The 26,875-nt window shown below is 38.3% G+C and overlaps 1 long non-coding RNA gene across 5 annotated transcripts in view; it reads left to right on the plus strand.

Annotated features, from left to right (window-relative positions):
* The window catches only part of LOC110408659, a 116,034-nt gene continuing 89,313 nt past the window's right edge, over positions 155 to 26,875 (plus strand). For 3 of the 5 annotated variants that reach the window (XR_002444471.1, XR_002444472.1, XR_002444473.1), the window contains exons 1-4: positions 155 to 455; positions 5,866 to 5,962; positions 11,891 to 11,967; positions 23,392 to 23,465. This is a non-coding gene — a long non-coding RNA (uncharacterized LOC110408659). The remainder of the gene's footprint in view (positions 456 to 5,865; positions 5,963 to 11,890; positions 11,968 to 23,391; positions 23,466 to 26,875) is intronic. The other 2 variants (XR_002444469.1, XR_002444470.1) reach the window with 2 other exon arrangements.

The raw sequence follows: 26,875 nt of genomic DNA on the forward strand, positions 1-26,875 counted from the left end.
CGGCGGGCAGCGTAGCCTTTAGCATCCGCGCAGGCGCAGATCGCCCCGCCAGCCGTAGAGGGCGGCCCGCCTCCCCCCGCCCCCTCTCCCGCTCAGCCAATGAGCGTCTCTCCCCGCCCCTCTCCCGCTCAGCCAATGAGCGCCAGGCTGCTGCCTCCAGGGTGGGGGGCGTCGGGTGCTGCGCGGGCACGTGGCCGTAGCAGCGTTGGGGGGGTTTGCTCTGTTTTCCCGCCTTAGCTCAGCGCGCGCGCTTCCCTCAGGGCGAGCCTCGCTGTGGGGCCGCCTCGGCCTTCGAGTCTCACCTCTTTGCGTAGTTAAAGTCATCGTGTCTCGCAGTTCCGATTGTTATTGGAATATACGGAACTGAAAAGCCAACAGATCTACTGAAGCGTGGGATTTTTTTGCGCCTCTGATCGCCTTCAGGTTTCTGTGTAACGTACAGTAAAAGTTGACAGGTAAATCCGTTCATCTAAATAATCGAATTGAGTTTAAAACTCTTTATTAACGCACGTACGCAGGAAAGTTTGGGATTAAAACGAATAGAGCAAGGCAAGAAATACTCCTTAGACAAAGGTACAGATAGCGTAAAGATACGCACAAGCGCTGCTGCGCGTTTCGTTGTTTCGCTCTGACCTGAAACCCGAGTAAGAACGGTGCGCGGCCGCTGCTCCCTTGGGACGCGCTGTTCCGTGTATTGCGTGCACCTGCCGCCGTGCGCCGCTGGGTGTCGCTGTAGCACGCGTTTTCAGGCGGAATTCGGGAGCGCTTCGGGCTCGCTCTGGTCTCGAAGCCGCCCTGCCTGCAGCGTCGCGTAGTGCTGGGCTTAGTTTTAGCAGGACGCGCGCTTAAAAGTGAGCGAAACAAACGAAAAAAGTCATTGGTGGTATTGACAACGCCATCTTGATGGTTTGTTTAGCGTTTATTTTATTCAGAAACAAGCTTTAAGCAGCCACTTGATGCAAGTGTTCGTTTGTAATTCAAATATTTGTAATACGTATTAAGTCACAAGAGTACTGACAATAATACTCTTGCAGAAAAGCAATCATGAACTTAAAAGATACAAAGTAATCAAACCGCTTATTTTCTCAATCAGCAGCCAGTTTTGGTGCAGTAGAGGCACCAAGCAGAAGCTGCTTTAATGATCTTAATGAAAAAACGTCACAAAATGTAAGATAGCTTAGCCCTTGGGTGTGCGTACGCTGACTTACTTTCCTGACAGGTAGACGTGGTACTAGGTCACTGTCAACGGAATACCAACAAAAATCAAGGCACGGTTCCAACAGAACGCGAGTCTTCAAATTATGGAGGTAAAAAGGAAAAACGTGAAAATTCATTAGAGGAGCTATGTATGGGCAGCATAGGGATTCTGTAGTGGAAATGCTAAGGTGTGGTTTGCACCAGTGATGGAGCACCTGGTGGGAAGGCAGGGCCAGCCCAGGGGAGCTCAGCTGCATGCAATGCACCTGAGTGATTGGAAGGGGTGGAGCCAGGATCCACCCTTCCCAGAGCTCATTTAAGGGATGGCAGTGGAGGCAAGGGGTTCTTGCTGGAGATCCCTGTGTCCTTGAGGTCTTCTAAGGGTAAGCAGCTTCTTTTGTTTGTTTCTGTGCCCGCAGCTGCTGCTTTTGAGCAAAGCCTATCTTGCTGTAGCCTTGGACTTTGCTACTTTGCTGCTATTGCTGCCCTTTCCATCATGTTATAGTGTTACAAGTGCAAACCCAGTCAGGACCCAAATGGCAGGATTTGGTTCAGCTCCCATAGAAGGCAAGGTACCAAGAGAGACTTGAACTTGGACTTGAAAAGTTCCCAGTCTGCTTTGCACGCAAACCTCTATAGGTGAGATCTCAGAAGCCATTTTGTACGATCAGGTGTCTTGGTGAACGTCAGTTTTTGTTGCTAATCTCTCCATGCTTCTATGCTTTGTACAAATAGTTCCATGCTTGGGAACTGTGTAGCTGTAGGGATTCTGGGGGAAAAAAAAAAAGCATTTTTTCCAGCTGAAATAGTACTGAAGTAATTTTTTGAAACAGAAAGAATGTGAACGGATCTTTAAAGCTCTGGGATATTCGAGTATTCTTCTGTGGTATAGGATATGTTTGCAATGGCGTGGATGTTGAACTGGTCCATTTTTTCCTCTCCAGTTTTAACTATTAATGTGAGACTTTTACGTTGATCTTTTGCAAGCGATAAATTATTAATAAATGGATGCTATTAATAGCATACTGTGGAGTTTCACGTTGATGAAATGTCCAGTAAACAAGCAATGGTTGTAATTGTCTACAGACAGCCCCAAAATAACAATATGTCAGATTTATGCACTGCTTAATCATTAAACTAATTTCAAGGAAAAATGTTCTGGGCGCCAAGGTAGGAACTCTAGCTGGTCACTAGGAGACCCATAACGAAGCCAGTGTAAGCATCCTGACAAAAACCAGCCTACCAAGCAAAAACACCAGTGACCTGTGTTGCCTGTCTGGTTTTAGTGCCTTTGCATGGGTACACGTGCATCGAAAATAAAGCAAAAACAATGAAACGTAAATGAAGTTTGCTGTGGTTACTGAGGTAAAAAACGCTCATTTTCCTCAAAAGTCTTTCCTTTCTGTGATTTCTCATTTCTGGCTGCTGCAGAAGTCCCGGTAAGCAGATGCTGTGTTCCATTCTGTCCCTGGTGCTGCTTCTTTGTGTGTTTTGGCTGTGTTTAGTTTGTCTTCTTTCCCAGAGGAAGGCCTGCTGTTTGATACACCTGTTAACAACACTAAACAGGTGGCTAGCCTTATGGGCTTTTTCACCTGCAGGCTTTCTGTTTTCTTCTGCCCTAGAATCCATTCGAGCTTTGGTATCTGTTTGGAGGAGTCATAGCTACAGTCGCTGTGTAAATTATTTAAGTGACGGGAATTTAAACTGGTTGCAATTACACTTGATGCTGGTGATGGGGGCAAAAATCAAAGTTTTGCTGCAGTGTACAGTCTAACCTGCTATCAACTGAGGCTAAGACACAAACTTATTACAAAGCAAGCGTGGTGCAGTCATTGTTGGAGTCTGTTAGTACATCCAGTATGATATTTTTGATCAGGCCCATGCAAGTAAGTCTGCTGAAGGGTTGCAGCCTGGTAATGAAAGTGATTGATAAAAGCCCAAATTAGATGATATGGAAATCATATACTACTAGAGGTGGGCAAGTTGAGTATTAGAGGTGGGCAAATTGAGTTTGAAATAAAATTAATCATAATAAAATATGTAATAGCCACTAACTGAGAAATGGAAGCCGTGTCAGTGAACTGGAAATTGCTTCCTGAAACATAAAGTGTTAAGTGTCCATTCACAACACCTTTTCTTTATTCACAGAGATTCCTTGGACAACTTGTTCTGCTATACAATGTTGGGTGGAACAAACATAAATATTTCTAATTCCTGAAAAAATGATGAAGTATATCCATCACAGCCAGTTTCTTTTTGCAAATCTTGCTTAGGGAGAGACTATTCCAAGTAAAACTACATGTGAATTTCTAACATTAAGTCACTCTTTAGCTGTTTTCTTAGATCTGGCTGTTTCAAAATTGAAACTAATGATGAATAAATTCCTAACATCTCAATTCTTTTAATGCAAAATGTGTCGTGCTAATCTGCTCGAGAAGGCTGGTGCGGAGCTGAATTAATGGTGACCTTGTGAAGCTGTCGTCGTTGATGTACTCCATGTTCTTATTTATTACTCAAAACGTTTAGATGTTACTTTAAATAAATTTGGAGTCTAGAACCAATGCACAGTTATATTGGGTGTTTTTTCTGAAAAAATTCCTTACTACTGAGTCTTAGGATTGGGGGATTTCTTTGTTCAATATGTGACTGATAATAGTCAATTTTGCCCTCATCACTTACTATTTTTCAGGAACTTTGTTTTGGTCTCAATCAGTAGATTGCAGTGTATTTGTCTATCAAATTTTTTCATTGTATGTCTTTGAATCAGTAAAGACAGGGCCCTACTAAAACTCAGAGGGTTTTGTTTAAAGTCGAATTTCCCATTCTAGGTTTCTTCTACACAATAAAATCCCCAGCATAATGCAGCCCATCACTGAAACCTTTTTCTTTTTCTCCGTTTCCTACTCTCCTCTGTTTGTGTACTAACTGGTAGCTCTTTTTCTGGAGGCCTCCGTGTCACTCTGGCTGTTCACGCCTTTGTTTCTCTGCATAAATGTGTGATGTATAGATAGTGCTTATGTGGACGTCAGCATTTCCAAACCTTGCATGTGTTGCATTGCTAAGCAACTTTTAGCAACACTTATCTCTCATCCTTATGCCATCTGGAAAAAAGGATTAGACAAGGAAATGTGCCAGGGAGAGACAAAGGCAAATCTAAGTAAGAGCTAGCTTAATTACTTAAGAGAATGGGTGACATTAATAGTAGGCAATCACGAGAATTGATTGAAAGCGAGCACAATGCCTTCACAGGTAGAGATAAGGAACTGCTGAGAAAGGTAGTACATCTTATTCCCCTGCTGCCTTTCCCTTCCCCACAGGAAGCAGTATGTAGCTGAATCCTATTGTATGTTTATGTACAGTGATGCAAGATGAAAACCCATATGACTTTAGCACCTGATTTAGATACAGTTCCAGTGAGCTTTTTGTCCTTTTCCAGTTAGGTACACTCATGAGTGTAAGTAGCTGACAACTGTTTTGAAAGTCTCTTCCTCCAGGCAGAGAAGATTGTTAAAATGCCAGTGGAGCTTGAAGCTTCTGTACATTAGAGTTGCCAACTGCTGTCACTGGGATACCTGCTGTAGAGGCTGGCTTTAAATAGTGGTGGAAGGAACAGACCAATGCAAAGAGCATCAGAAGCATATTTCCAAAGAACTGCTTGGTCCTGCTTTCATCTTCCAGCTTAAGTCTCTAATTGCTAGGGCTGCAAACAGTGTTGGAAACTTTAGCCGCAAACTGGAATTCTAATTGGGTTCACACAAATTTGAGGATTCTGGTAACTGTTTATTTTGCACATCTGCTGTTAGAGGCCAGAAATCCAACTTCATAGAAGGAGGAGTTCTTTAGATTGTTAATATTATTAACATTGGGAGAATTGTTGTGTGATAGCTAAGCAGGATTTAGTACACTCAGAACGAGTGACCTTTGTTACTGAGTTGTTCTGCTTCCTGTACCTGGACTGTTGAGTGTGCTTTGGCTGTTTTCTGATCCGACAACTAACTGCTGTATTCGTGAAAATGCGGCTATAAATTCATCATCTTGGAATTACACCGTGTTGGGTAAGAAGGGATCTGCTGGAAAAAATGCCTGTTTGTCCTGATCTTGTACAAGATTGAGTGATTACAGGGGCCAATTCAGAAAGCTTAATTTGGTCAGGCCATTGCTTTTTTTTTGGTATTTGGCTTTGCAGCCTTTGGGATCTTTAAACTTGCATTTTACATAAAGGCTGTATCTTGGGCCAAGTGCAGTGCAGGTTTAAATCACTGAAGCTCTTTGGAATTGTTTGTTACACTTTTTCACTTTTCACAATCTTTACAAGCAAAATAATGCGTGATTCTGCTTGTGACAAAGTAGATATTCATTCTGGCCATGTAATTTAGTGCTATGTAATATATGAACTGCAGGATCTCACATAATAGTATCCCACAGTAACAAATGTTAGGCAAGAAGTGTTTGATTCTTCCCCCCATCTCCTTTTAGAGGAGTGCCACATAATCCTTGGTAGTTGTGTGGTCTCCCATTCAACTTTTCACAAAAATGTTGGAAGGGTATTTATAAAGAGCCTTGAGGACCACCCACTTTGCTATTGAAAATCTGCTGAAATAATCCCTTCTTTATAATGTAGCTGTGTTGTAGTCAAAATTTAAAATCCATGTGTATTTCTGTTTAAAGGGGCAATGGAGAAATGACATATTCAATGGACAGGGCACTATAATTCATTGTTCCACTGACATCTGTGATAGACTGTGGATCAATGGCTACGCTGCTGGTAAGTACATTCATTATGTTCTCCAGTTATTAACAAGACTTTGACATAATGCTTTGGTTGTCCTTCTTTTGATTCATATGATCTGACTATAGTGATTGATATCCTCTGAGTATTCCTCCATAGAATGTATAGTTCTATGGAGCAAGGGGGATAGCTGTTTGAGCAAGACCTTTGCTGAAGGGAGAGAGCTGTTCATTCAGAGTTAATGCGGAACTACAGTGAGGTATCAAATGTTCTTGTAATGGGTTTTTATTCTTGTGATTCAGGAGCATTTTTTTTAATAATGTGGATTTTTCATGTTAAAGTGAAGGTGTCTTGGAATTCAAAAGTTGGAAGGATAGCAAAATAAACAACTTGGTGTGTGTGTGTGTGAGCGGTGTGCATTTGTACAAGAGTAGTCCTAGTTAGTTCACATTGTTATTGGAAATAAAGAATTGCTCGGCAGGTTATAATTTGCTAAGCATAGAGCAGAAATGAATCTTAATGCTAAGCTACGGGCTCAGGGACTTAATAGAGACACTTTCCAATCCACTTGACTGAAGTATTAGGGGACCGTACATGCAACAGAGTACAACTGAACGTACTCGGATATGAATGCACCATACAGAAGGACATGGTCCAAAACACACATGGATGTCCTCTTGGTGTCAAGCAGCAAAAGGTATGGAGTGGAACTCTGAGGAGTAGAAGTATTTGCTTGTCAAAATCTTTACTTGTGGGATACTAGTGTTCTAAAAATGAAGTATTTAATGCAAGAAAAAAAAACAGAAGAATATCATTAGTCTTATTTCCATCTTTAATATTAGGTATACTTGTCATGTTAGATTCATGTTTTTAGAACGCAGAATGAAAATGTTTATTTTTAGAAGCATTTCCTGTGAAGGAGTTAGTTGTTGTAGGTTTTGGAAGAGTCTCACAGTAACGTACTTCTTTAATCCAGTCAAAGTTGGTAGCAATCAAAATTCAAAGCTATGTTCAAACCCTGTAAAATGTTGTGATGGTCTGTTTTGTGATTAGTTAGCAGATGTTAACTTTAACAGGCCTTTTTTCTGGCACTGTAAGTAGAACAATAAGGAATTGAATGGGTCTTGAAGAACTCTCTACACAATCATGGAAGCATTCTCTTCAGATTACTATAAGGATACATTTGAAGAGAGGAAATTTGTTCCGCTCCTGTTCATTGAATAGATAGAAGACTTAATTTTCCCTTTTCTCAGCAATGCAATCATTTACATTCTGTGTTAAGTTAGCATGATATTCCTGTTTATCACTAAAACTTAATTGTTGTTTAACCTTTTTAAGTGCATTTATGTGGAAGTCAAGGTTACTCACAGTTCTTCAGTTTAAAATACATGTCTAGATATGTATTTCAGGCAGAATGATAGCTTGGCTTTGCAAAAACAAGAAATGGAAAGATAATTTACAATGCAGTATCTGGAAAAGTGAAAAATGTCTCTGTTTTTCTTCACAATTTGAGTAGGAAAAAAAAGAAACTGCCTTCATTATAAGTAATGAATGTATATCTTCTTTCCATCCTTCCGGGAAGACAAGTCAGCCTTCATGTAGTGACTGTCCAAGCCAAGCACAGATGGTATTGTTAGCAGTGCCTGTGCAAGACATAACCTTCATAGGGAGAGGAGATTCTAGGTACCGTGGGCAGCAGTTCATCTATATGTGTTTGCTAGCCTTCTGTTGGAATTTCTCAACAAATTCATCACTAAAACCTTCAGTGATCTTTATCCATATACGTGAACTGTTCAGTTGTTGAACTGGATTTATATGAAGACATGATGGCTTTGAATCTTGCAGTAGTTACGTCAGAGTGGCCAGTTTGGAAAGGCCTAATAGGTGTATGTTATTGGAGAGGGAGCCCATGTTACAGGGCTCATCCTTTAATTGGCTGTACTCAATTTAATTAACTGAAGTTTTAGATTCAGCAGTGGTTTAAAAAGAATGATAATGATGAGGTGGCGTGGTGAGAGTTGGTCTTCTGCGCTGAAATCTGCATGAAAGTGGAAGTGTGGAAGAGTGACTATGATTTCCTTGGAGCATGCAAGAGGCTCAAGCTGAACCTGCATATTTTTGTGTGGTTGGGCACGTTATAATCAAAGGAATTGGAGCTATTTTATACCTACCAAGGCAGGGTTCCTGGAAAAAATTTTCCCCCGCTCTTTCTTCATTCTTTCTTCATTCAAGAAGCCCTTTTTATACTATTTGACAAAAGTGAATGTGTAACTGAATTCAGGAAACAGAATGAGATGACATATAGGCTGTTATATGTTAGTTAAAAGTTTAAAGCAAACAAAAAGTTACCATAACAACTGACTCACCACATGTCTTTCTGAGAGAAAATATCTTTTTAAGAAATGCAATGGCCAGTCATGTGCATGTTAGTGTTTTCAGTGAGAATGCATGTAGAAAAGCTTTGTCCACTGATAGCAGGATTAATTTTCTTCTTACACAAGTAAGGTTTTGATAGCTAAAATACAACTATGCTTCAGCCCTTAGTGCTGAAACTCTTGACGTGATCAATAGAGGTAGCCTAAGGATGGTCAAAGACTTATGATTTTTCACTACAGACAAATATTCTGCTGAAAAAACTGGCTCAGCTCTCTCTTTACTGTGTGCACTGATAAAGATTCCAAAGGAATTAGATTATTTTTAATCTGGTATTTCATATGTTCTCATGGGTGGGGAGAGCAGGGGGAAACTGCAGGTATAATTAGGTTTTTCTGTTCTATGGTTTAATTTTATTTTGTGACCTCTTTCAACCAGCAGTTGTTGCTTTTTTAGCACGTAGGTATTTATTGTCGTTTTGATTATTTATCATGAATTTCCTGATAACTCATCACTAATAATTACTTGAATCTGTGTTCTAAATATCTACATGTGCTTCAGCTCTACTACTCAATAATGAAAAGATTATTCTAATTGAGCTCTAAAAAAAAGAAGTTGAATGTTTCCTCAGCTGCTTCTAGCAGCTGGAATGAAGTATTGCTAATGCTTATCCCAGATCTTTGTTGTATTGCCAGAGTTTTATGTGAACATTTAAAAAAAAAAACTTTGGTGTCAGAAGCACTCTTATAGGTACCTATAGAAATTATTCTATTTATTGAGTTATTTGTTGTATGAGCACAATAATCTTGACAAATTTGAGCTGTAATTCATGTAAAAGCTGGAAAAATAAAACCTTGGAAGGGAAAAGTTGGAGCAATACCTTGCACATCTGACAAGAGCAGACACAGGAGTGTGCTGACTTTACTGCGGTCTACTGCACAACCGTGTGTAGTCTGATACCAGAACCAACTTTCTTGAGCCCCCACAGGTCTTTCCTTAACATTGTCCTTTCTAGGTATGTGAGTGTTTTGTAGCTTTTTTGTTTGCATTCTGATCTTATTTCACGTGAACCTTTTTCTCTGTTGGAAAAACTGTTATTTCCAGATGTCAAAATGTTAATTGTCCTAAAAAATAGGAATAGACACAAACTATCACCACCATTCATGATTATTGTTTAGCTTTGAGGAAAGAGATCAAGACCAGCAAGTGAAGCCTGGTCTGTTGATTCATGCCCTAACAAATGGAGGGGGGGGAAGGAAAGAAACTGAAGTTGGGACCTTCAGTTGACTGCTGCCTTCAGGGAAAAATCAGCTCAGAAAAGCAAAGCCGTGATCTTTTAAACTCTTACTTTTTAAACACGGGTGAAGCTTCACAAAAAGAAATCAGGATTCAATAATTTTAAGACTTCAATAATTTGTGTGAATGTGTGTTTAAATAATCAGATCTTATGGATCTGATTATAGCATTTTGTAGTACCGTGTTGAAATAGTAGCTATGCGGCTGTCCTGCCTGTAATTTCTAATACACATCTGCAATTTCATTTCACAACAACGGGGCAGCAAAGTGATGATTAAAATGTTTGCTGATTTTGCAATTAGAAACCCTGGGCTTGTCCTAAACATGCTGATTCCATTAGACTTACAAGGAGTGCTGGAGATGTTGCACTAATTGTGATAAAAGGGGTCTCAGCATGTGTCAAGCACATCTATGTTAACTCAATTTAATGAGGCATCAATTTGAAGTTAGAATTGAACTATACAAGTCTCTTATCTGCTTTGCTTTACTGCTACTTCTGTAGCCTATGGTATGTTTCCCTGTAATTGTCATTCTGTGACTTGTTAATTTAAAAAAAAAAGATAAATTATTGAGTGGTAAAAGGAATGGAAAATTTCATAACGGTTCCTTCTTTGAGTTTATCTGGATCCAAGGTTCCTGTGTGGCCATTTGTCTTGTCAACAAAAACCAGAAAAGCAAAAGAAGACAACAGAGATAAAATTCTAGACTGTTACCAAATTTGTTTTACTGATGAAGTCACTTCTTGCTAACATCTCTTCTACTTCACCAGTTTCAACATTTTGATTTAGTACAGTTAACAAACTGTTTAATTTCTTTTACATCTGTTCTGCTTGTATCTTCAGTCTAAATAAATAATAAGAAGAAAGCTGTGAACCCAAACATCACAAAAAACCTCCAAAACCCCGATCTTTAATTTCCCTGGGTAGCTACCCAGAAATAAAAGCCACTTCTGAAAATGTATCCTGTTGGGATCTTTTGAGAAAGCTGTCTGTTATTCAGAGTCCTGTTGAATTCAGAAACTTCTACCATTCTTTACTTTGTCTACTGAAACATTTCTCTCTGAATTGCGGAGTAAAATAATCTGAGATTTTGCGTCTGACCACATGAAAGGGATCCTTCTGAGTCCTGATTAGTGTTCACTTAGGTATTCAGCTTAAGTAAATTAAAAAAAAAAAGTATTAATACAAAATTCTTTCTTTGAGTCTTTGGTTTGTTTTGTTTTAAACTTTCAGATTGGCTGCTCTGTGTTTTGCTTAGAAGAAAAGCCAAGCTTACACATATGGAAGATTGCCAGATACTCTAAACCCTATTTTGGTTAAATTATAGTACCCATATTTTGATAACAAAGCACATTGATTTCATATTCAAAAAGATTTTTATATTTAGTCTGTTAACCTTTTGTAATTCCCACCCACAGCTTTAAACTGTAGAACATTTTTATGCTAATTGTTGTCAGTAGGGTATCTGCCATGGCCCCTTGGTAATTTAAATCCATTGAATTGTAATGCAGGTGCCGATAATTGCAGAACTGTTATTGTTTGGCTGGCTGCAGAATGTATGTCTCACACAATTCTTTGCAAATTGGATTTAAGAACTCTTAAAAAAAAATTCCCATATTTGAAGACAAACTTCCATTGTTTTAATAATAATAAAAGGAAGATTTTTTTCTCTCATCTTTGACGGCTATTTTTACGTACTCGCAGTTTTAAAGCAGTCTTCACTTTGCCAGATTCTGTTCAGCAGCTATTGTAAGTTTATAAAGATGTCTCTGAGCCCCATTGTTTCTAAACGTTTATGAGAATTCTTGTCTAGTAATTTTTGGAAGATATGGTTGTTTGGTGCAGCATTGTCGTCCAGCAAATATGATGTGGAAATGAGAGGAAGAAAGAAGCTTTGTATGCGAGCCCAGGTCGTCTGGGTGATTTGGGACACTTCTTCCTCCAGTCTTGCTTTCGCAGGATAAAATAATGATGTTACTTTTTCTTTAAGCATCCTCTGTGCTACATTTTAGCCCATGGAATTCTTTCATGTAGTCTTAATGGGCAAATCTATGTGTTTTCTATCCATAAGAAAACAATATTCTTTATTTTACTAGAATCTTCATTATGTTCTTCATAAAAATCTACATAATGCAGAGTTGATTATGCAATAACACTTTGTTTGGAATACACAATGTGCTAAAGTGCTGCCTGGGAAAATATTTTAAATACAGAGTAGTCATTACTTTTATTAAATGATTATAATTTTAGTAGGTTTGATGAACCCTCCCTCTGAGTGAAGTCTTTGTTTCCACAGAATGCTTTAATATGGATGAGAGTAGTTCTCATGAGAAAAATCTCCTGTGAACTGAAGTTGCCATACGGAGAAGGAAGGTAAATTTAGGGTCAAAAATAGAAGCGTGCTGTGGTTTTTGCTCTAAGATTGTTTTTTGTCTTTTTTTGGTTAAAAATAATTCAGTATACTGAACAGTCCAATTTAAAAAGGTGTTCTAACCATTTAAGGAGAGTGACCAATAGTAGTGGTGGAAATCACTGCTGGATGCTTGAGTTCCAGGTTCCTGTCTGGGAGCGTGACTTGCTCAGCAGAACAGGTCTGGGGATTCAGGAAGGGCTGGCTGGTCTGGGCTCTGTTGTTACTTGTAGTAGAGTTTCATGGTGGAGATGCAGCTGTGGAACCGTTGGAGTCTCCAGCTGTGGTAATGCAATGATTACCTCCAGTGGGTTCGCATTAAGATACTTCTGCAGGCCTTTTGTGATTATTCATCAGGACCTGGTTGCTGAAGTCCTAGGGATCTGGACGCTTTTTTAATGCTAGATTCATCTTGATGTACTTAATCTATCTTATTTTGAAGCTTAAAAATATAAAATTGTAAATTCTAGTAAAAGATCTATGGAGGTTAAATTCTCTACAGCTTCATATTTCGCATTTCTTAGTGAATGATCAGATTTAATTGACTGAAAACTTCAATGGTGAGTAGCTGATTGGAGTAGAGTTTCTTCTCTGCTCATTAGTTAGTGCTAAATACTATGGGTACTAATAGAACAGATTTTTTTTTTCAGTTAACAATTGATTTCAGTTTCTGCCTTCATGATTTCATGTGTTTCAACCAGCAGTGAAGGCAAACCATTTGTTAAATATGTTGCCTGTGTTTCACATTAGGAACGTTTGGGTTTTGCTATTGGAAACATGCAGTGTGTTTTCCTTATGGAAAATCTGGCAGTCTACTTGTATGTGGTTTATTATTATTCTAGGTAATGTTAACACCATTTTCTAACATTGGCTGTATTTTTAAAGCAGAAGGAGAGAAACTATTGTTTGTTGGGGGTGCATATGTTTAAATAACAGAGGGACTGAATTAATAGAATACCTGTTTTGGAACATCACCAGCTCACTGGGCAGGATTTATGCTGAAAAAGACTCAAATTAGTTGAGTTGTGTCAAGAAGCAAGGTACGGATTCCCACCTTCAAAACTCCTCTATAATGCCACGTGCACGATTCCAGCTGGTGGAGCCCTTTCAAGTGAGAGCTGGTTTAGCCACCAGGGGACTTTTTGTGCCATGGGCCATTTTCATTGGAATAGTATTGAAATGATCCTCTATAACCCGAGTTATTACAAATTGATTTAACGTAAGTTAAATTTATTTTGCCTTCTGCTGAATAAGTCTTCACTCCTCCCTTTTGTGTTAACGAGCAAAGCTCTTCAGTGAATTGACTTTAATACTAAAGACTAATGCAGTGTATCTGGTCACCTTTAAACGAGACATATCCATTACTCATAGGACCAATAACTGTTTTTTAAAAAGTTCCTTAAATGAAGATATTACAGCATTTAGTCTGCTAATAATTATTTGTATTATGTTAATAAATATCACATCTGCAGTATAGGATTACTGCCTTGTCATCTTTACTGAGTTTTATCTTCCTGACCTCATCCCCCCCCACCCACAACTTCTAGCTTGATGTCCTACACAGGTGATTAGTGTGGAGTAATTGAACTGACTGTAAAAAGATAATTAATTGATACTTCACTCGCAGAGAGGTCAAGTTGCCCTATCTTCTATGGCTGTTGTGAAAGTACTCATCCTGCTGGCACAAACTCCTCAAAGGTGGCACGTGATCTTTGTCTTGCTGACAGTCAAAATTATTGGAATTAAAATTGACGCGAAGGGGGAATTTAGGGAGTGATTCTCTGGCATAGTTGCTTTAGCTTCACTTTGAAAGCGTGTTATACTGGAATTGATAAACCTTGATAGGTTGTGGTCTGGGTAGTATGTTTTCAATGTCTGCCACTGTACTGTGTTTGCTATCTAAGCCTTAGTGCTGTGTTACCAGTAATGTGGTACAAGGGGAATGTTATAGATGTTTATAAAAAAGTGTTTCTGGGATGAGTAATGGGGGAATTCTGTCAAGCACCTTGAAGCCATTATTTTAAACACATTTCTTGGAACGGCTACTTATTTTGAGATTATTTCAGGTGAAGATTTCCATGAAAAATTCTTTTTCATGTTCCTACGAAGGACACTTAATTACTTGGTTTGTGTGGTATAATAGAGAAGGATTAGATAATAGGCCTGCAGAAGACTTAGTCAATCTGTGGCACTTAAAATAAAAGTTTTTTAAACGTTTGTGCCCCGCAACTTCCAAGGAAGAGTTAACGATTCATTTACGATGTAGTGATGCGATGAATGGGATTCTTATTCATTGCCCAGAGAATAAATACTGCTCCTACAGCAAAAGCTAGATAGTATTGTTTGGACAGAGAAAATAAGAGATGTCATTTCAAAAGTTTAGGTGTAGATAAAATAATTATTTACGTCGCTGTCAATGAGGTTTTAATTCTTAATATGTAAGAACAGAGGTACTTCAGATTAGACAGTTTGAAACAACTTCTGGTTTCAGATTATTTTATCTATTGAGTTGTACATTCTTGCTTGTATATTTTTCATGATTTGGCAGGGTTTGTTATAGGGAATACCAACAGTTTGGTGACCAGGATCCAATTCTGTTTACAGAAATAAATAATAGGAAATCATGAGAGAATGCTAATGTATGTAAATCAGAACTCCAACGTTCAAGTGCTGATGATTTTGCATTTGTAGTTAACTTATGAATGCAAAGGAAAACACTAGCACATCATAAATTACACCATTTTTGGCACTTCCCTTAAGCACTATAGAAATATGTAGGTATTTTTTTCTGTATAAAGAAGGCAAAAAGCCAAGTGGCAGGATATCTGCTGAGAAAGCTGAGAAGATGAGTCTCGCAGGAGAAAATGGGAGACAGCAGGTATGTGTGAGTCACTATTGCTCCTGCTCAGCTGGAGAATGCTGTCTGCTGAAAGCACTTTTTCTCTTTGCAGTACACCGCTTTTAATTGGTGTTGTTCAGAGAAGTGATGCTTTTTTCTTAGCTGACCACTGTAACGTAATGCTGCCTTTCACATTGCATGCCAGTTCATCTTTTACTGCCTTATGACCTCAGCCAGTGCTGGCTTGCAAGAGCAACATCTCTGTGCTTCAATGTGGAGACCATTTGGTAGTCATAGCAGGAGGCCCTTGGAAAGTCAAGGCTGCCTTCAATAGAAGAGAACTCACGAATGTCAATTTACAGATTCTCTAGCTTTTAACAAAGAAACACGACATCTACAGCTTTCTTAGGCTAAGACGATCTCTCCTGATACAGATGATTTCTGGAGTTGCACCAAAGCCAATTTTGGCTCAAATTGGCATGTGTAAATTGCTTCATACATGTGTTAAAGCAAAGACAGCAGTAAAAATATTTTTCTAAACAGCATTACTTCATCAAAAAAAGGCAGTTTTTTCATGGTGTTGCTAATATGTGAGTTAAAAATATATTTTTGGCTTTTGGACAGCGTTATGCCTTTTCAATTCTTTTCTAAGAAGAATACATGTGGAAGTAGACGTGCTTTTTATGTTCAGTGTTCTCAAACAGATATTTTTGCTAGGTGACTGGAAAAATATTTAAATACTTAAAAATAAACTGTTACTTCAAGTACAGTGAATAAGCCATCCTTTTTATAAGAATCATTTGAAAACATAAATCCAAAGTATGTTTTCTCATAACCATTTAATTGATATGCAACTCTGAAAGCGATACTGAATCTTTTCCATGATCCAGCCACAGATGTTCTTGCATTAAGGCTGTGGTATGAGACAACAATAAATGAAATTGCAGCTACAGCAGCAAGTATTAGGGGGAAATGAAAATTCCTGACTCAGAGGAGTAGGGCAATGACAGAAAGACTCCTCATTATAGATCTTTTCATATGAAGAAGAATGACTGGTAAATGAGGTTTCTGTGACACAAAGAAGATGGAAACAGTTGGACATTCATGCAGAAATTATGCTCAGTGTTCAAAACAAACAGAAGAATAGGGAATATCGAATTTGCATTTCTTAACCAACAAAAAGAGTGTGGAGATGGCCTCTGAAACAGGTGACAGTTATCATCAGCAGGAGAGAGGTGTTGTTTACCTGTAGCATTATTTAGGTTTTAGTGAAGATGACATTTTCTGTGGCCTGTTTGACAACTTTCCTGGTGCTTGCTTCAGTTTACTTACTGTACAAAAGTTTGCAGGCTTTCTGAAATACTGATGAGCAGATCTGTCGTGATGAGCAATCCTCCAATATTTTTACCAGTTAACCTAATAGCAAAGTGCGAAGTAATTATAGTTGGATTTGCTTAGTCACACAAGCAGGTGTAGTTATGTCGGCACATAAGCAGGGCTGGTCCCGCTGTGATTTGCAGTCCGTAGTGGACAAGGGTGTTTGGTTGACTTCAAGCAATATAAGAAATGGTGTTGATGTAGAGATGGACAGGACAATGTGCGCTGGTTAATAAGAGAGCTGAAGTACCGAACTATGTGCAGCACTTTGAGAAACTTGTCACCACATGCAGCAACTGTCTCTCTTGTTTTTTCAGTGTGACTGGTGAGTTCAGTGCAGTCTGTTTTGTTGTTGTTCTCCCTAAATGGCTTTGCTTTGAGCTGTGTTCCAACCCCGTAATGCGAGGTTGTTTTGTTTCACTCTTAAGTGTCCTTGGGAGGTACAAATTTCCCTGTCTCCTAGAATTTCTATTGTCTGTCTTCAGGCCAAAGACACTTCAGTATTTTTTCTAAACACTTGAAGAAATAAAACTTCTTTGTGATATGTTAAGGAGAGAGAGAGAGAAAGAAGGCTGTCTTTCAGTCAAGTGTACTTGTACTTTTATGCTGTATGCATGTGCTGAGGAGGGAGTCCGCTCAAGGGACTTGAAATGATTTGCTTTATTTTAAATATTCATACAGTTAAAGATCTTGAATAAGCTACATAATCCATGTATACAGGAAAAAGACAGTGCTGAAATTTCAGACAGGTCATTTCGTGTACTTGCAGCTGACTTGCACACTGGTTTTCACCACTATCTAGTAATTTGTTCAAATCTACAGTAAGTCATACGTTGTCATTAATTAGCTTCACCTAGAAGTCAGTCTCTGCCTACTGTGGCAGTCACTTCATTATCATCTGGTATATTTCAAACAATAGAAATGATTGAAACAGGAACTCCTACATTTCTACGAAGATTAAGAATGGCACACCATCCTGTAATTTAGGCAGTCATGCAGCAGTTTTCATTTGCATTGGCAGAGCAATGCAGATTGCGTTGAATTACCTCATAAAAATGTCTTCAAAAACCTGAAGTCATAACTTCAGATCCATCTTTTTGGTCTCTAAGTTCTCCATCCGTATTTTTAGTCAGGAGGGTGTGCTTTAAAGCAGCACACAATGTGTTCACAGGAGGACGTCCGTTTTCAGTGTCAGTGCAAAGATTGTTTTTCTGTCAGGATTATTGATCAGAGCAGTGTGTTTAGGGGGGGAAAAGAGGCAACAGAAGTTTAAGAAATTTGTTCAGTGCTAAGAGTTGATACAATTATTTTAGAGGAACTGGTTGGTATGTGGGGCCTAACTCTGTGACTGTAACTCATGTCAGTGGTGCACTTCATTTCAGGATTTTGAAGGAAAGTAATGTTAGCAGAATTGGGTATCTGTTGATAGTAGCTCATCCTTTAAGATGTATTTTGTTTTAGCTTTATAAAAACATCTGCTTTATATGCAAGATAATATACTGTCATTTGAGATATACTACTTTTTTCAACTGGTGACAGGGCACACTGCAGTAGCTGCACTGCAGACTTGCTAGGAACTTCAGGGTAGCAGTCAGCCAAGATTTCTGCTACAATTTATATTTTGCACATGCATTTTATGTGCATTTCCATTAGGAAGTATAGATCCTAGGTACAAGTTGCATGCAAGTAGGAAGTTGTTCTGTCTGGTGCTCAAGACTCAATTCTGTTTCATTACTTTTTTTAAATATGTTGTTATAAGTAGATTGGTCTCAGGTGTTGAGGTGGAAACAGATTGGTATCTTTTCATAGCAAAGTTCTCTAAGCATCACAGTAGTCAAGTGGGCAGTAAATAAAATTTAATATAATCTTGTAATTTTATACTGACATCTTCCTTTTACTTGGAGGATTCTTTAAATCTCCTAGTCACTTGATTAATGCAGGAAGAATTCCTCTCATTACAGAACTTTGTAGGGTGATGGAGTTCTTGTCAATGCATGAAGAACTTCAGGCAGCTGAGCAGGATGGGCTTGATGTAGTGTGTGAGGTATGGGACTTTACCCAACGATATCTGAAAGTCGTATATTAATCTGAGATTGGATTGGCTGGTGAGAAGATGGAAGAGGAAATGTCAACTTCCTTTATTACTTATTCTGAGCAATATTAATTACCTATTTTGTGATGAAAAAATGCAGCCACATGCAGAACCTAGCCAAGCACCAAGCCCTAATCCAATCAGCCTGATGTATGCAGAAAGTTTACAGAATGACCTTGTGCGTAATTACTCATTTGATGGCTGTTAGTAAATGGCACAAATGGAATCTGACATACATTATAACACATTAATGAATGCCTTCCTCCCTCCATCTTCTGCTGTACAGAAAAATGATTTTAATTAAGACTTCCGTGATTAGTCATTTAATCAGTCATTAGGCCAATACAGATGGAGTCAATTAATTTTTTTACACTTGAATAGAGATTTGATGCTACTGCAAACCATACAATCTATTTTTTTACATTGTATCATGGGCAATTGCCTTGATGTCTGTCTAGTACGTGTACATTATTCTTGCAAAACTGAATAGCATTTTCAGCACATCAGTGATGACTTCTATAGGTGTGCTTTATTACATGCTATCCAAATTTCAATGAATTAGTTCAGTTCTGAATTTAGACTGATGGTAGTTCTTGTTATGAAGTTCTTGGATTTTTTTTAAAGAGCAGTAGGGCAGAGATGCCTTTTAAAGCTAAATGTGTTCAGCATCTCCTAATGAAGAACTATTATTTGTAATAACAAAATGTATTTCAGTGCTAGCTTTCGTGCAAGAACTTGAAATCTCAGAATGGTTGTGGTTGGAATGGATCCCCCCGAGACTACCATGTCCCTCACCTGGGGCCCCTTGCCAAGGACTCATCCAGGTGGCTGTTGAGTATGTCCAGGGAGGGGGACATAATCTGTGATCTTATGCAATAACCACTGTGTAGGTATCTGAGAAGAACAACTGCAAACGGAAGAGTGAGAGTATTTGTGCAGGAAGCACAAGGTAGTCTGGTACATCTCATTCATACCTTAAATGAGGCTGAGTAATTGCTACTGAGTGGTTAATTAATAAGATCCTGATGTAAGATTGGCCAGTGACACTAGAGAAGACTGCAGAAGGAGTGATGTGTGAGTCCCTCTCTGAAAAAATTACTTGGTAAAAAAAGGACAACCAAGTACTGAGGCAGTGTGACCTCTTAATGGGGAACAGAAAGGTGATTTGTACGCAGTGCCAGCAGACAGGCTCCGTGAAATGGAGGCTTGAAACAAGTAACAGTGGAGATCCCTGCCATGTGATCCATTCAATCCAATTCCAATGTAAATTAAAAACAAAGTGATTAAAACTTGTAGTAGTAAATGGGGTTAAGAGTGTGTTCCCAGCAAGCTTCTGTAGCTGTAGTACTGGTCCTGTCCGTGGGGCTGCAATGAGCTGTCCAGACTCTGTGCCTTGGGGCTCCTCTACAGCAGGTCCTCCCCATGCCCCTCCTTGGTTCCCTTATTGTTTTAGTGTGCTACTGCAGGTATGCAGAAGGGAAAGGGATAGATTGATTTGTGTCTTTTGTTTCTTAAGAAAGCTTTTAAGGATTGAAAAATGAGCCCTGTCTTGTCTAGCCAAGGAATAATAAATAAAAGCAGGTGTGAGGTGTTGGAATTGAAAACAGCTGGATATGACGGATGTGATCTGACTTCTCTAGAGCTTCAGTCTTTAATCCCTGTGGCTCAGTGTGAATATTTCCCTACTGAGGCAATGCAGAAATAATAAATAGAACACAGCATATGGAAGAGTTCCTAGACTGAGGAGGGAACAAACCACCATTAACTCTCTTTATGCTGACTTTTCCTTCACTTTTATGTGCACCTCAGCAAGCTGCCATTATGCATGCTGCTAATCTTCAGTGTCTGCAGAAAGGCATGTTGTGCTATGGCAAAAAATTATGTTGCAATTGGAGCCTACCTTAAGTCAGAGCTGTTTCTTGAAGACATAATGATCACCACCGCATTTTTGATGTGGCTTTTTCACATGAATACTTCCCAATTAAACACTGAATCATCAATATAAATTGCAATCAAATTCCCTACTGTACCAGTAAAATGATCTAATATTGAGTTAATATATAGAATAGTCTGGCCTTATTCTGTGTCTTGAATCTTGTTAAATCCCGATCCTTGTGAACTGCCACAGGATGGGTTTGTCCACTGAAAAAACTCTGCCATCTAATTTAGAGAGTTCTGCACAAGAAATGTGTAAGTAGAGCAGTTCAGTTGATTAGAGCTAACGTGATAACTGAGGAGGCATCAAGTGACACAATAACTTTGTCTAAGAAAGCAGCATTCAGAAGCAGGCTTGGTGCAAATCTATCCTATACAATAACGTGTCTTCCATTTAACCTGGGTTTTAAATGCACTTTGTCTTGGAGTAAATTTTTTGGCATCGATGTCAAGAAGTATAAAAGAAAGAAATGCCAATCTAAGTAAATGGTTTGAGGGTTTGTTCTTTCATGTTTTATATTAGAAGAGTGGCGATAAGGTTTATTTGGGTCACACTTAGAAGCTGTCTTGCAGGGTAGACCATTTAGAAGAACGTTTTGGAACCCTGCTGCTTTGTCACATACTCCAAGGAGGCTGCGCCTAAAGAAAATCGTAGAAAATGCTGTGATCGAGTACCAAATCATTGGATTTATAACAGGGAGCCAGTGGTGAGAATTCATTATACATTCACACCTGCAGATAAAGAGCATCTAAAATTGTAATTTTTATTCCACTCATCTTTGATCCTGATATTATTAGATGATATTAGCATCATCCTACGCTGTATTCTGATATTGGAGCGGTTATGAATTCCATCCATTAACTTTTTCATATAAGTCATTCTTTCTGTACAGCAACTGCATCCTGTATTTAGAGCAATACTTCTGGATAGTGAGACTCTTGTTCCCTGCATGCAGGCTGGAAATACATACTAAAGGGTTTTAGCAGCCATCATCATCTGTGATGCTTTACAGTGCCACAAAGAGTTTGTAACAAAACAGTAAGGATCTGTCACCTGGAAGTTTTAAATTGTACCCTGGGGAGAGTTAGAAAAGGAATGCAAATTTTTGCCTATTGTTCTAAGGGAATTAATAGTTTGCTCAGACAAAGGCAATATTATTCAAAGCTTTACGGACGAGTACTATACAAACGTTGTGAAAACAATTAAATCTCTAATAGCAGTACAGTAGAGCCCTGCAAGATGTAAAGCACTCATTTTTGGAGCCCTTCCTAGGGAACTGTGAGCTGGGGTACCTTCACACAGGTGCCATGTGCCTGTTTTCTTTCCCAGCTCAAGTGCTCATTCGTACAATTTTGAATGATTAACTGTGAAGACTTAAATCAAACTTGATGGCAGATTCTACAACCCCTCCTATGATATATTTGATCCATGGCTGCTGAAGTTCTAACAAAGAAAAAAGAAAATGATACTCCATTTCTAATTAAAGAAGTAATTTTCCTTTGCAAGTAGACTTTTTATCTCAGCTGCAGTGTTAAGGATCAATGGGTTGTCAGATGAATGTCTTTTTAATAAATGCTAGCTGAGATGACATTAAAGTGATAGACTGATCACTGTAATCAATGCAATTCAAAATTGCTTTATGACTTAAATGAACTTGGTTCCTTTCTGTGATTCTCCTACAGTTAACATTGTATGAGCAATGAAGTACAAGGTTACATCCTAATTTGAAGTAAAAAAGCGATGATATAAAATTAAAATATTTCACGTAGGTGTAGGTTTTGCTGTTTAACTCCTATTTTTGTGCAATTCAAAGGACCTCACTATAAAGTCAAAAAGGCAAAAAGCAAAAAGAGCAAAAAATACATTTAAAGAACAAGAAAACCATGCTGAGCTTCCCCCTTCTTCCATGTGCACTACTCCCCTCATAGAAGGAAGAAGTAGTGACCAAGATGTATTAAGCTTTTTATTTCCTTAGTTGTTGTACATTAAGCTGTGAATGTTGACATCCCGAGATGCACAAATTATTCAGCCCAAAGGCTGTCAGAATTGTTATTTCATTGTATTTAAACGTGAACGTGTGGTTCATCTGAAAAGAATTAATTGTGTACATCTTGTGCAGTGCCTGTATGTTTAATGCAAGTATAGGGTTATCTGTGTTATCTGAAATGATACTGATGTGTTTTAGCCTCCTCTAAGTGCATCTTCCCTGGGCTCTGACAAGGGAAAAGGGCTGCCCTACTGCTGATGCAGGAGGGTAAATGTGACACCAGAGGAGAGTCTAATTCTGAGCTAAGGAATCTTCACACACCATATTCTCTTGGTTTAATCAGTGCCTTTAAAATCTACTTATGCGCAATACTTTTGAACTCTCTTCTTGTTCCGGATTTATTTTTTCAAAACCCCAGAGGTTCTGTAAAAACTCCTAGGATCCTTGTAAACCCTTTTATTTCTCTTAAAGCTGGCAGACTGACAGGCTTTAGTTATTCTTAGTGCTAAATTATTTATCTTCCTTTTCCCTCCTAGCCCTGACTTCTGAATCTTTAACTTGACTCTTGGGATGTATCTGACGCCATTTTTTCCCCCATTTAGAGTGAAGCAATTTTTGTCTTTTAAACTTTTTTATCATTGAAATTGTATGTGTAAAGTTTGAATGTATAAGTACATTGAAGATGAGGTGACCATTTTAAGCGTAATCTCAAATGGAATGAGGTAACTAGGTCATATAAATTATTTTATGTTTAATTGTATGTGATTCTTAAATGGCTTTGTAACTTGCAATGTAATATATAGTTGTGACTGATTCAGGTAGTGTTTGTTTTATAATTTTTATATGATTTTTAATGTACAGTTTTCTATTACAAATATTTATGCCTTTTAGTATTGTACACGTGGGTTATATTTGACCTATTTTGACAAACAAGGCAACATGGATGAATACCTTTAAAAACACAGCGTAAAGGATCTGAACCTTACTATTATATTGTTTTGAGAGTGGCTGAACGTATCATATTAAAGCTAACACAGCGAAGATATCAGGAGGAGGAAGAGTCCTGAACGGTCTTTTGAGCTAATAATAACAAGCTAATATCAATGTATGTAAGCATCATTATGAGTAGCAATAATATTCTTATTCTACTTCTTAGATCTCAGATGACATCCAAAGAATACAAGCTATAAAAGGATCAGCACCTCATAAAGAATTCTAAGGCATTACAAGGTAAAGGGTTTCTTTTTTTCCTTTCTATATTATCATATTCATCAACTGAAATGCTGTAGAAACTGGTTTATAGTGTAATTTCAGGCATGGATGTATTGATCATGAATATTATACCAGTTTTTAAATCATTTCTAGGATTAGTAAAAAAAGCCAGTCCAATTTTCTTAGGACTGTTTATTTGAGTAACTGTTTGTGTCATGTTTATGCAATTTTAGGTGCAAATTATAATTAGAATTCAGTTGTTTCTGGCATTCTCTAAAAGCGTGTTTTTTATCTTGCATATGGTTAAAACCAGACTATGGAAGCCTACATTTCCTACTCATACAGCACCAAGAAACCAAGTCATGTGTGGAAGGAAGCTTTCATTGAAGTTTATTATTAAAATAAATATAAATAACATGAAGTGTGAATAAAGGCATGTTTCTGTGCCCCAGTGTAGCAGAAATGCTAAGTCATGGCTTGCACCAGTGATGGAGCACCTGGTGGGAAGGCAGGGCCAGCCCAGGGAGCTCAGCTGCATGCAATGCACCTGAGTGAGTGGAAGGGGTGGAGCCAGGATCCACCCTTCCCAGAGCTCATTTAAGGGTTAGCAGTGGAGGCAAGGGGTTCTTGCTGGAGATCTCTGCATACCTGAGGCCTTCTGAAGGTAAGCAGCTTCTTTCCTTTATTTCTGTGCCCACTGCTGTTGTATTTGAGCAAATCTTCACTTGCTGCAGCCTAGGACCTTGCTGCTCTGCTGTCATTGTTATGCTTCCAGTCATGTTACACCCAGATAAATAGCAATTTGCACTGCTTCTCCTATCTGAAAATACTGTGTCATCCCCTGAAGCCTGATCCTCAGTTCACGTCAAACAATGTCATTAAGTCAGCAAGTTGTACCTATTTAAGTCACGGAACTGGTGACTACTGACCAAGGAGTACTGGACAAGTTCCCTGCTGACAAGAGGGGGGAGAAAAAAATTAAATTTACATTTTATTTCCTTAAAATACATGATGTGTTTTTTCTGTAGCTTTATTAGTCATTCTAAAAAATTAATCTTTGCCATTTCTTTAAAAATGACTGACCAAAAAAGAAATTTATTAGGGGTTATGCTTCTGTGAGCTTTAACAGTCATATGCATACATGAATAAGAATAGTGGAATGGAATATCAGCATTATTAACTACTGTTCTGTGGTCAAAGAGCACATTCTTTACAAAATAACCAACAAAAAAAAAACCCATACTTTAAGGGGGCAGTGTAAATTTCTCTGCTGTCTGATGCCTGTAGCTCTGATTTTTGAAGTTTGCACTTTAGCTCCGCTAGCCCATGTAAAAATGGTTCTACCATTCCTTTCAAGCTTGAAGCTATGAATCTGCGTACACATCAATTTAAAATCTGTGGTGTTTAGAATGCATCTTGTTCATCTTGAATGCTCTAATTTTGTATTTATTCATCTCAAGTTGTTGGCGAGGTGCATCCCTTATTTTATGGAATTATTCAAATGGCATTGCGTGATACTTCTGTTTCATTTCTACCCGTGCTAGTATAACACGGTAACTTCCTATTCTATTTTTGAAGTCAGTGACCTCTGAAGGGTTTGGAACTCTGAAAGCTTCATTGGTGGAAAAATATCTGATATCACATTCTGGAAAGTCTATGGCTCGTTAACTTATGTCTATTAATGGCTGCAAAATTCATAAACCTTTACATAATGATTTTCTTTAAGTGTAGTATTATTAATTTTTATGGTAATTTTACTATTATTTATGATAGTCAAAAGAGTCTGCTGGAAAAAAGATAATCACACAGGGCTTCTAATTTGTAGATCCTTCTAGTGCCTTCTAGTAATTGTTGCAGGCTCTATTAAAGATTAAAGAGGTTACAAGATTTGACTTTATAAGGTGAAAGTAATTCTTTGAAGGGAGTTTTATTAATAGTGATTGGAAGTGGTTACTCAAAGAGCTGTAGTAATTCATTCATGAATTCTATTCAGTTTCTCTTTAAGCTTTTAAAACACTTCTAGCTTAGACTGTGGGTTCCTAATTTCTTTTTATCTGTCTGCTTACCGTTATGACAGCCTTTACACTCTCTTAAAAGTAAATAAATACAAAACCTGCAAGTAGAAACATTTCAGATGCTCACTTTAAAGGGTTAACACTGCTTGTCTTCTGATGGTAATTCAGAACTAGTATCAATAGCAGCAACCTGAAGTGTCGTGGAAGATTCATACATGAAGAGACACAAGGGTCAGATTGATCAGTCTATAAACTACAATTTTCTTCATGTGCCTATGCAGTATATGCAATAACTGAAAAATGTTGCTTTAAGATGTTCCACTATTTCTTGTTTTTCCATCTCATTCCGTGCAGAGACACAGGACTCCTTTAAAATTATTTCCATTGTGTAGCATCCACCTCAGATTTCAGAGCGTCCAGCTATGGCTGTTTGCAGCGTACACGGTGCATTTCTGTTGGCTGAGTTGGGCCTTATGTTCTTGCTCTAGCAGACAGTATTTTCCAGAAGATTTTAAACTCATATATACATATAAATGCTACAAATTCTAGGGCCATTTTAATAAGAGTCCTCAGCTGAACTTTCTCTGTTAGCATTACGGAGCTTGCAGTGGTTGGTTGCCTGTTTGTCAGTCTTGAACAGTCACGGCAGCTTTTCATGGGAGTTGTATATACGTTGGTGCTCATCCAATTTTACATCTATCAACAGGCGCATAGGGACTATTAATGCTGCTCATGTGCATTAAAGGGAGCATGTGTATGCATGCTTGTGGGACTTGGCCTATTATTTTTATTATTACCTGAGATCTTTTGAGAGGATCCTAGAGATATGCTAGCTATTATTAAAATGTTACATTACTGTAAATCATTGTTTAAATTACCACTGAGGTATCTCTGCTGTTTTATCAGTATATTGTCTTGAGAGATTGTTTTATATGCTAATGAACGATGCTCCTAAGTGGTAGCACAAGTTGTCACACTGTCTACTCGATTAGAGTTTTCTATTAGAAGATATAACAGATGTTGGCATTGGAATTGTACAGTTCTTTCCATACTTGGTTTCGCTTCTTGTTGTGACGTTTTTTTCCTGTCACTTCTCCCTGTTTACGTACTGAAATATCTGGAGGAGGTTTTGCTTTACTCTTTCCCCATTTGAAATGCCTGATTCCCAACTTTCCCTTACTTCCTTCGTGCTGCTATGTGCTTATGGTGCATGAAGTGTCCCTTCTTGGGCCAGACACTCTCACCTGCCTTTGAGCTGAATTTTCCCAGGAAAAAAAAAATAACTGAGAACATTAAAACAGAATCTTTGGAAGTTCTTGATAACCCTCTGGTAACTCCTCTCTGTGTGGTTATTAACCTCAGAAATTCCTTGCTGTAGGGACAGTTCTGTACCTCTGTGGTTGGGGAAACAAA

This window comes from Numida meleagris, chromosome 20, assembly GCF_002078875.1.
Source record: "Numida meleagris isolate 19003 breed g44 Domestic line chromosome 20, NumMel1.0, whole genome shotgun sequence".
NCBI lineage: Eukaryota > Metazoa > Chordata > Aves > Galliformes > Numididae > Numida > Numida meleagris.